This window comes from Dermacentor andersoni, chromosome 1, assembly GCF_023375885.2.
Source record: "Dermacentor andersoni chromosome 1, qqDerAnde1_hic_scaffold, whole genome shotgun sequence".
Taxonomy (NCBI): domain Eukaryota; kingdom Metazoa; phylum Arthropoda; class Arachnida; order Ixodida; family Ixodidae; genus Dermacentor; species Dermacentor andersoni.
In genome coordinates this window covers 122,364,173-122,373,951 of record NC_092814.1, presented here as the reverse complement: position 1 = coordinate 122,373,951, position 9,779 = coordinate 122,364,173, and positions in this window count along the sequence as shown.

Genomic DNA, 9,779 nt, shown 5'->3' with positions numbered 1-9,779 from the left:
GACATGAGAGAAATAGAAAACAATGCTGATTGTCTTGTGCACATGAAGGCTCTTTCCTCCGATGGAATTACATGTGGTCTATGCCGACATAATTACTGTAGTGGCAAGTGCGCAGGATTAACTAAAACTGCCTACAAAAGCATGAGAAATTCTGGCATTCGAATTGTGAACGTGTCAGACTTGCAACACGGCCAGCACTCGGACCCGAAAGACAGCGCATGACCAGCAAACGAACGATAATGAAAAGGGAGCGACGAAAGAGCCTTCATCGAATGATGTCATGGCTTCAATTGAATCACTGTCGTCGAAGTTCAACAAAGTGTTAGAACACCTAGGAAAATTGCGCACAACTGCCGAAGCAGAAATGATGAAACGTAATGACACGCTGTTTAAGTTGGAGGAACAAAATAAAAATACGATGCAGAAACTCCACTGGAGTTAGACGTCTAAGTATGCGTAAGCATTGTGCCACTTGCCAATTTTCATGCATACCACGCGACGTATGTTGTTTACCGCGATAGACGAAGCAGTGTATACGGTTTATTAAATGTACGCTTTATTGACCTTCTAACGTGTCTTGGCCCTCCTACTAACGCCTTGTTGCCGTTGGTGTTGTTCCTGTCCTCGTCCTTCTTGTTCCGTGCTCGCCCCAGGGTTGTTGGAGGCCACAGGACTCCTCTGTGCATCTGGTTGTTCCCGTTTCCGCTGTAATCTGTGCTACCGCTCAGCATTCCTACGCCGCCGCTCTTCAGTCGTGAGCGTCTCTCGCCTGGGCGGCATTGCAGCACTGCAAGCACACGTTCGCTATCCACCACACCGCTCCGCGGATTGAGCGATCCTCGTCGTCACGTTTCCAGACGTGCTGTCACACGGACACCGCCATCCAATGGCGTACTGTGACATGTAAAACGGGAATATGGTGTGATGGCACGTGTACAATCACTCCTTATCATAGTTATCAACTCAGTGATTTATCTGTGTTGCGTGGCAACATAGCCAACGCGGTACAACACATCATACGGTTCATATTCGCTTTCTACAAGCGTGGGTGTTTAGCCCAGTGGATAAGGCATTCGGCTTCTGAGCGTGAGGTGATAGGTTGGAAAATTACCACCGCGAACGTTACCAAATTACCACCACATGTCAATCAGACCAGTCTCTCTTAAGAATGCGATAAGGAGACATGGAGTTTCTTTGCGGGCTATAATTGGTCCTTCGGGAAACACAAGGTGTTGCAGGCACGTATGCGGAAGGTTTTTTGTGACGGATTTTCTAGGAGAGTGTCGCTTTCATCTTGGAATTTTGGGCACGACCACAGAAAGTATTCAATGTTTGCTGTTACGTATGGCACATGCGGTGGAACCCAATGTGATTTCGAATGTCAGATTTCTTAACTTGATTACCCTTTGGGCCCTTGACTTTGGGAGGATGATGGAGCGTTGCGTATGCTAAGAGCATCAGCTTTTTCGTTGTCAACAATGCCAATATGGGAGGGAATACACTGAAATTTTACTGTGAAGCCTTTGTTGCCGAGTTCCTTCCCGAGGGCTAGTGATTTGCGCGGAAGCTTGATGGACCGTATACCACGGTAGAATTGTTGTAACGCAGCCTTTGAGTCCGTAAGGACGACCACATTCTGTGGAGGCAATGTGTTTAGTTTGCGCAGAGCAGCAGCTATTGCCACGCCTTCCACAACTGTCGACGAAGCTATACGGTCCAGATGGCCAGACCACGCATATCTCGGAGAGGGAATATAGAATGGAGCTACGCAGCGATCTTCGTATACTTTAACAGAACCATCTGTGTATACTTGGAGGTGATTCGGAAAAGTCGTGTTCAAATGTTCCAGAACTAGTGACTTGGCTTCTGCAGCTAGAATGCAGCCCTTTGACTGCAGTGGTGGTACACTTAAGTTGCATGTGATATCCTTGAATGTCCAGGATGAGTCTACCTTTTTCCTCTTTCTCGAGCAGCGTAATCCTAATACTCGAAGCCTGTTCAGTGTTGCATAAAAATGTGAGCGCAGCCGGTTACCTACACGTCTTAGAGGGCTTTGCCGGGCGAAGACTCACTCAAACGTAGTTGCTGGGTCATGAGAGTCTGGGAAGCCTGAAGTCGTAGAGGGCGTGACTCAGCTTCGTAGAGCAATCTTTTGTTCGATGCTGCCTGAGGGACTCCCAAGCACGGCCGAATACCTTTTCTTTGTATGGCTTATAAGTGCTTGTATTGGCTATCTGAGGGTGGCATCAGAGGTAGCTGGTATAGGATACGACTTGTAACGAATGCTTGATGTAGCCGTAGCATCGACGTCGGGCGGTTGCCCCAGCGTATGCCAGCGAGTCGCTTTAGCACATGAAGCCTCTATGATAGTTGTGGTCAACAGCGCAGCACCGGGGTAGCTTGTGGTTCAAGTTAATGCCAAGAAATCGAACGTTGGTGACTTGTCGAATCTGGTACCCGTTCAAATTCATCTTCAAGCGTGTAGATTTTCTTTTAAACCCAGGAAATAGCGTAAATGATGATTTCGCTGCTGAAAGTGATAAAGCAAGCCTTGTCAAGTGCATGGCCCTGAATGGCATTTACTGCACCCTGGGCTATTCGTGCGAGGCGACGATGCTGGTAGCCGGAGGCCCATATGCAGATATCATCGGCATATATAGACATCTTCACGTGTGTTCGATGGTTCAGTATTCTTGGGAAAGTCGCCATGGCGATGGTAAAAAGAGAGATTAAACACACCCCTGTGGAACTCCACAAAATATACCAATCGCTCAAGGTATCGCCAAGACGAACTCAGATGCGGCGATTTCCTGTGTGAGTCGCCAAAGAATGCTTATGCATTAAAATTGTAGGAATGGAGGGCTCACTTAAACACATTTCTTCACAGTATGACACACCACTGAGGGCGATCCAAGCACAAAAGGAAGAGATTAAAATTCTACAGACAGCCATGAACTTAAGTACTAAATCAGAAAGTCTAGCAGGTGAGGTCACACAGATGAAACTAACGATGGAAAGTTTCAAAGAGCACTCTCGGAGGAGTAATATCGAAATCCACGAAATGCCTCAGTCAAACAATAAAAACGTGAGATATCTCTTGAACCCCTGTGCTGACAAATTGGGTCCGACTAAGAAACTGGATGGGCAGCTAGATGACATTCACAGAATTAGAGTTCGGACCCGCGCAGCTCCACCTATACTGGTCAGGTTCCCTAACAGATGAATGAGAAATACATAGCTAGCCAAAAGGCTTCAGCTAAAGTCAGATAAAAATCTTCATTAATGAAAACCTGACGTCATATATGCAAATAAGTTGTGAATGGCAAATTTTGCACCAAAAAAGAAATCGTCCAAGTTCGTTTGGGTGAAGAATGGGAAAGTATTTGTACGAAAACGAGAAGGAGCCGGTGTTATCAGAACGGAAAATGAAGCGAGTTTAACCAAAATTACATAGACGTGGAAGTAGAATCTAGCTCAATTAAATAGTGGGTAACTTATTGGCAGAGATGCATCTGCGAGGAAGAAAAATCTGCATATCTTGAGCTGGTTCATATCAACGTCAGACGTATACACAAAAATTGCGATCTGTTAGAGCTTTATTTGGAGCCATGCGTAAGCTCATTGGATGTAATTATTGTGACTGAAGTGAGCGCAGATGATACCGATGTTAAATTATAAAAGATAAAAAAAACTTTTCAACACTCTTGGGTATGCCGCCACGACAGAAGAAGATGAGGTGTTATAATACACAATGAGGATGTCTACAGGGGCTTCTTGCTACGGAATATTTTATTTTATTGTAGTGCAAGCTGAACGACAAGAACAGAAAGGCACATTTGACACACACAGCGCTGTGTGTGTCAAATGTGCCCTTCTGTAGTCCTTGTCGTTCAGCTTGCGCTACAGCAAAATAAGTTATACGTCAGGAACAATTGGCTGTCCGAACGACAGTCCATAACAATTAGAGAGGAACAGGTACTACTGTTATCAGTAGAAAGTGCGCATGCATCGTTGATATCTGCGCGGTCTACAGGCCACCAGACAAAAATATAGGCGCATTTTTGCGTGAATTACAGAATCTCTTAACAACACTAGCAAAAGAATCGAGACAATCTAATTCTGCTCGGTGATCTCAACACAGATACCTCTTGCAGTACTAAAAATTATATCAGTGATTACATGACTCTCATGTTTAGTTATGGATTAGAAAATAAGCTTACAGGATTTACACGAAAAGAAATTTTTTGCGTAACAAACTTACGACGTCATGTATAGAACACACACTAAAGCGTGTTTGTAGCATGCAACCAGTAACAAGTATTGTAAAAATAAAGGTTGCTGCCCATTACTTTATTGCTCTCACAATGTTCAGTGAAGACGTAACCAAGTCACGCGAGAAACTAAAAGAATATATATATATAATATATATATATATATATATATATATATATATAAAATAATCACTTGGTTAGAAAGCAACTATATATTTGTGAACAAAGAAAAAAGCACATTTAATCTGCTTTCATAGCCGTACAAAAAAGTGCGACTGAACATCTATACTTGCATAGTAAGTGCTGCATTGGGTGTTCCTGCCAAAGCATGCAGTATGCTACCAAAATAAGTATCTTGGTGTTATTTTAGCTGAACATATCTCATTTTTCCATCACATACAATATGTAGCCAAAAGACTCGGAGCAGTATGCGCACTAATGTACAAAATCAGATCAGTATGTGATCTTAGGTTAAGAAAACTCACCTATGGGGTTCTGGGTGAAACTGTACTAAGGTAGGGCATTGCGGTCTACGGACTGGCTTCGCCATAAATGCTAAACGTAATAAATAGAATGATACAGAAAATAACGAATAACATAATATTCGGAACAAACAGCAACGAGGTTAGCCACAGTGAGTTGATGGCAGAAGGTCATCAAAGCATCGAACAACAAAAAACATCGATGCTTTCGCAGACGTCCGGCTACGAAAGATTGAGGGGGGGGGGGGGGGCATGGTGGGGGCATGTTAGTGGTACATAAAGGAAATTTAAATTTTGTATTGTACCTATCTTTCGCTATTGTTTTCATTCTTCGTAGGACATAAAACTGTGTGATTCAGTCCAAGGAACTGCCAGTCCCGCTCAAGAACATCATTGGTTTCGTTGGCTGAGGAACTATTCTATTTGTATTGACCCTTTTCGCGGCGATTCCATAGGCGCTGCCATTTTTAATCACGTGATGACGGGTCCATTGCTTGCCTCAACTGCCTCCGTTGCCTCCGCGTTTACAATGGGTGTGTGTGACGCCGGTGGGGCTTAGCAAACCTCTGTTTCGGGAGATATCGTAGACGGGGAGCGGGTGGACGACACGAAGCTTTGATTACAGCTTGAGAAAACATGCAAAAGCGCTTTGGAAACTGATTAAGCTATGTCCAAACTTTCCGCTCATGAATTGAATAAGGATCAGTGCGTTTCGCTCTTCGTTCTTTATTTGGCAAATATTTTGAAGCAGCGGCTTGTCACATTTCTGACTCAGTAAGTTTTCTTGGTGCGGCCACCATCTGACTATTTCTGCCTAATAGCCCGCGGGTGTGCTCAGTTCCGATAGATTTGTTCATGCTGCGAACAAGGCTTGAAACGTAGCCGTTTTGTACATTATAATACTTTGTAACAAAGATGTATTATCGCTAGTTACTCGCTTACTCTTGTGGACCGTCACGAAACATTCAGCTTCGACCATTCGTGCGCTCTCGGTGTAGTTCGCCATTTATCGTGCGTATGTGGTACCCATATATTCAAGTGTGCGCCCATTCACTTATTGACACGTTGTCGATAGAGTAGGCTTAAGATTCCATGCCAGTTGGGGAAGATGTGTGTAGATACTGTGCGCGAAACGTACTATGACAGGAAGCGGCACTACTCCCTTTGTCATTGTTTAACGAGTGGTTCTTGCTATTGCCGACGTTCCGGGGCTGAAGCACTTTCTTTAAAGGTTAGCGATGCATTTATACGATTTCTGTAACCAATAACCGATACAATTTCTGTAACCTCGAAGAAAGCCGTACATCTCGAAGTGCCGGTAACACGTACGGAAAGTTGCTGCAATGGTCCGCGAACTTGGCTACACAGATTCGTTCCATTCCTTAATATGCCAGTCACTATTTTTGCAGCCAACTACTGCGCACGTCCTCTATCCACATGATTCAATCCGGCATGATTGAAGCACAGTGTATTAGCGAAAACTCAGTGGCATTTCCGACCGCTGATCCCACAGAAGCAAGGTGGAAGCGCTAGTGGTTTCGTATTCGTGCGCTGTCGCTGAGGCAACGTGCGGCACGCCGCCGAAAGCGCCATCTCGTTTCTCTAGAACAAACTGCTCCGCGAAAAGGGTCAATATCTTATGCTCTAATAAAGAAAAGAAACCTGGGATGGGAGCACAACATCAAAACTGAAATAAGGACCCCAGTATGGAATAAGAATCGAACGCCTTTAACTGATATGGAAGTTAAGATTTAAAAATAAACTGTGTTAAGCTGGCCATGTAATGTGTAAAACAGATAACAGGAAAAGCAATCCCAACCGATATGATTCTCTGTAACAGGATGCAGGACGCACAAATATGCCCAGTAGTTTCAGTCAGAATCATATAGGAGAAACTTCTGTTCGTCGTTTGTTATACACGGGTTTCATACGTTTGTCAAACGCAAAAAAAAAAAAAACAACATGCCACTTGCCGCTCAATATGCTTACATTAACTGCGAGCAATGCGTCTGCTCTACATAGTGATTATTGAGGTTCGTGCTTCGGCCGTCGTTGAGTTCAGGGTAATCAGCAGTCTCGAAGTCCAAAATACTGTCACGCCATGCATAACCGGTAGAAAGTACGTGCCTCTTGAAAAGCCGGACGTCGAGACAGTGGCGTAGCTAGGTCGTCTGGCACCCGAGGCCCAAATGTCTTCTGTCCCCTCCCCTCCCCCCGGATGTTGTCAGGAAGGCGAGGATATGGAACATTTCCGGGGAGGGAGGGAGGGGGTGATGTTTTAGCACCAGCGCAGCCATCTAGCAGCGGCACAGCCGCCCCTTCCCCCTTCCCTTCGCTTTCGTTCACAGTGATCGCGAATGTAGCAGATATACACGCTGTTTTATTTTCAGCACCAAATAACACAGGGTGCTGCACTGATAACTTAATTGTGATAAGAGCATTTGCACATCTGCTGTCAGACTGTAAAGCTTGCCAGCCAATACAGATGCGGCATCCTGGACGATATGGCTCACAAGTAGCAAAAATATTTTAATAAAGTTTTAATTAGCAATTTTAGAAGCAATAGTGCATTTGCAAAATTGAAGCCCGACAGTCATCGGTGCCGAACAACAACTTCACAACAATCGTCGGAGCTACTACGGCGTGCAGTATTTTGACTGTGGGCAGGCCTGAAACCAAACGAAAATTAAATAGCGTGTCAGCGACGCTGTTCTCCCCACAATATTAGAAAACGCCACCAGCTTCCCTGCTACGCGGGCGCCAATTCTATGGCAATTACGAGATCTCTTCATTTCGATTCATAAAGCCTTTCCTTATTTGCTGCTATTGGCAAACGTCATTGTCCGAGCTGCGGTACCGCCACAAGGTTGGGAACAGAACAGAGCACGCTACGCGTCGATTCCTGGTGTCACCATGCAAAAAAGAAAAAAAGAGAAGGACGCGCTGAAGCCCCTTCCAGCGAAAGCTTGCGCTATATGTTCGTCTGCGCTCCCAATGGAGAGGATAGAGAGATCGACGTCACTGGTGCAATATTTCATATTTCTTTTGGTACTGCCATACTGGGCCGCCCGCAGTGCCACAGTATTGCAGGCTCTAACACCCAAAACGATTTTGCCTAGCGAAGAAGTTTTTGTTGAGTTAATAATATGACTTCGGGTCCTCAAATCCCGAATTGCAATGTTTCCTCTATAATTCCTGATTAACCAGTTATTTAAGATGCCCTTATTATATGCCATATTTTGCACGATACCGTGTCCCTAGTGGTCACAAAGACAAATAACCTGATAGAATATTGGGAAATATCCTCACAAAATTTATCTTTTTGTAAGATTCTGTGCAGGTAAAACAAGACACTGTATTTGTGACATGAAGTCAAACAACAACAAAATGATAAAGAGGCGCTTAGCTAGGACTAGGAGGCAGTGCTTTTATTCAACACCACGAAACTGATACAAAAATAATACAAACGATACAAAACTGATAAATGGAACACTGTATATATACTGACGACACACAAACCATGATGGGACATGAGCGCATCGCACATGAAACGTTCCGCTAAGGCGAGTAGTTTAGCGACCACTTAGCGAATTAATTTTTTTGCCCGCACATTTATGAAATTATTACGTAAGATGTTGATAAAGCTGCAGCCGACAATTTAGTGCATCGGGTACATGAGCTCGGGCTGCTGGTGACTGGAGCTTTCTTTACCATTTACGCCCAGTCAAGCCGGCAGAAAGCGGGGGGGGGGGGGGTCTTCAGAGATATATCCTCTCCTCCCCTTACTACGCCTCTGCTTCGAGATCAGGAACCTCAGATACCTTCTCTAAGACGCCAGGAGAGGCGGCTGCCTCCACGTCGGGCTCGCAGTTAAAGCCAGCCATAGTCCACTACGAAAACTCTTCGAAGCCAAGTCACGATGACATAGCGCCAGAAACTCTGCTGTGAGTACTTTCCACGACTCACGCACGCAGTGCAGTCTAATTCATTCTTAATTTGGCTTGTTTAGAATTGCGGAAGGGGCGAGTACGATTAGATGGCTGAATTAACGCCATGCTTTCCCAAGCATTTTGATAAGCCTAATGTCGAGTTCAGCATAAGCAATATAGTTTATGTTGGAAACGTTCGTATTGGTTTGAGTATATAATATAAGGCACACTCACTGTGTCTTAGTTCCTTATACTGGGAGCTTCGTAAAAGGTGCAGTTGTTCAATCCACTTACTTCAACCGACACTATTTCTTCAATGGTGAATGAAATACATGGTTAACCGACTTAAATGATCGAGAAACTGCTTGAGGATAAAAAAAAGAAGAAATGATCGATTGATTAACTGACGGGAACGAACTTTGTTTAGCAGACGATAGCGTTTGCTTCAAAGAAGCGTGCAAATCGGAAACGTTACACTAACTTGCAGCTGAATCGAACATTCCTACAAAGATGCCGTCATGCGTATTGTTCTTTATGAATTCGGCCGCTGGCGTTTTCATTACAAGTATCGTCTCCTATACAGCTTGTACGTATTTTTCATCCGAGCGCACATATAGCACGCGCACAGGCTATTTCGTGAATAGAGTGTGACAAACACAGGCGTTTATATCTACTTTTGCAAACATCGTTGTGCGTCGCCTTTCTTCTCATCGAGCTCCAGCGTTAAAGAGAGGGAAAGGGTAACAAAGTAGAGAGAAAACGAGCGACCCATTCCGTACGGGCACCGACTTAAACGAATGACAATGCGTGATCCAGTAGTACGCAGTCTTCACGTTCTAATTCGCTGCGGAATATTGTGAAGCATACCACCCTGCCCATGTATGGCGAACTTAGTATATATATGCATATTTCTTTTTTTTCTTTATTTGTGATTTATCTTTAACCTTAGATCGATTGAACGACCGCGACAACGGGCGCGGTAAATATTCGCTCGGTGCCCCATTGTCGCTCCGATGCTTCTACGCGGCTGTAATCATTATCGTCGCGGGTACCGTGCGCACACATGGCCATTTGAGCTTGACGGTCGTTTAATGCGG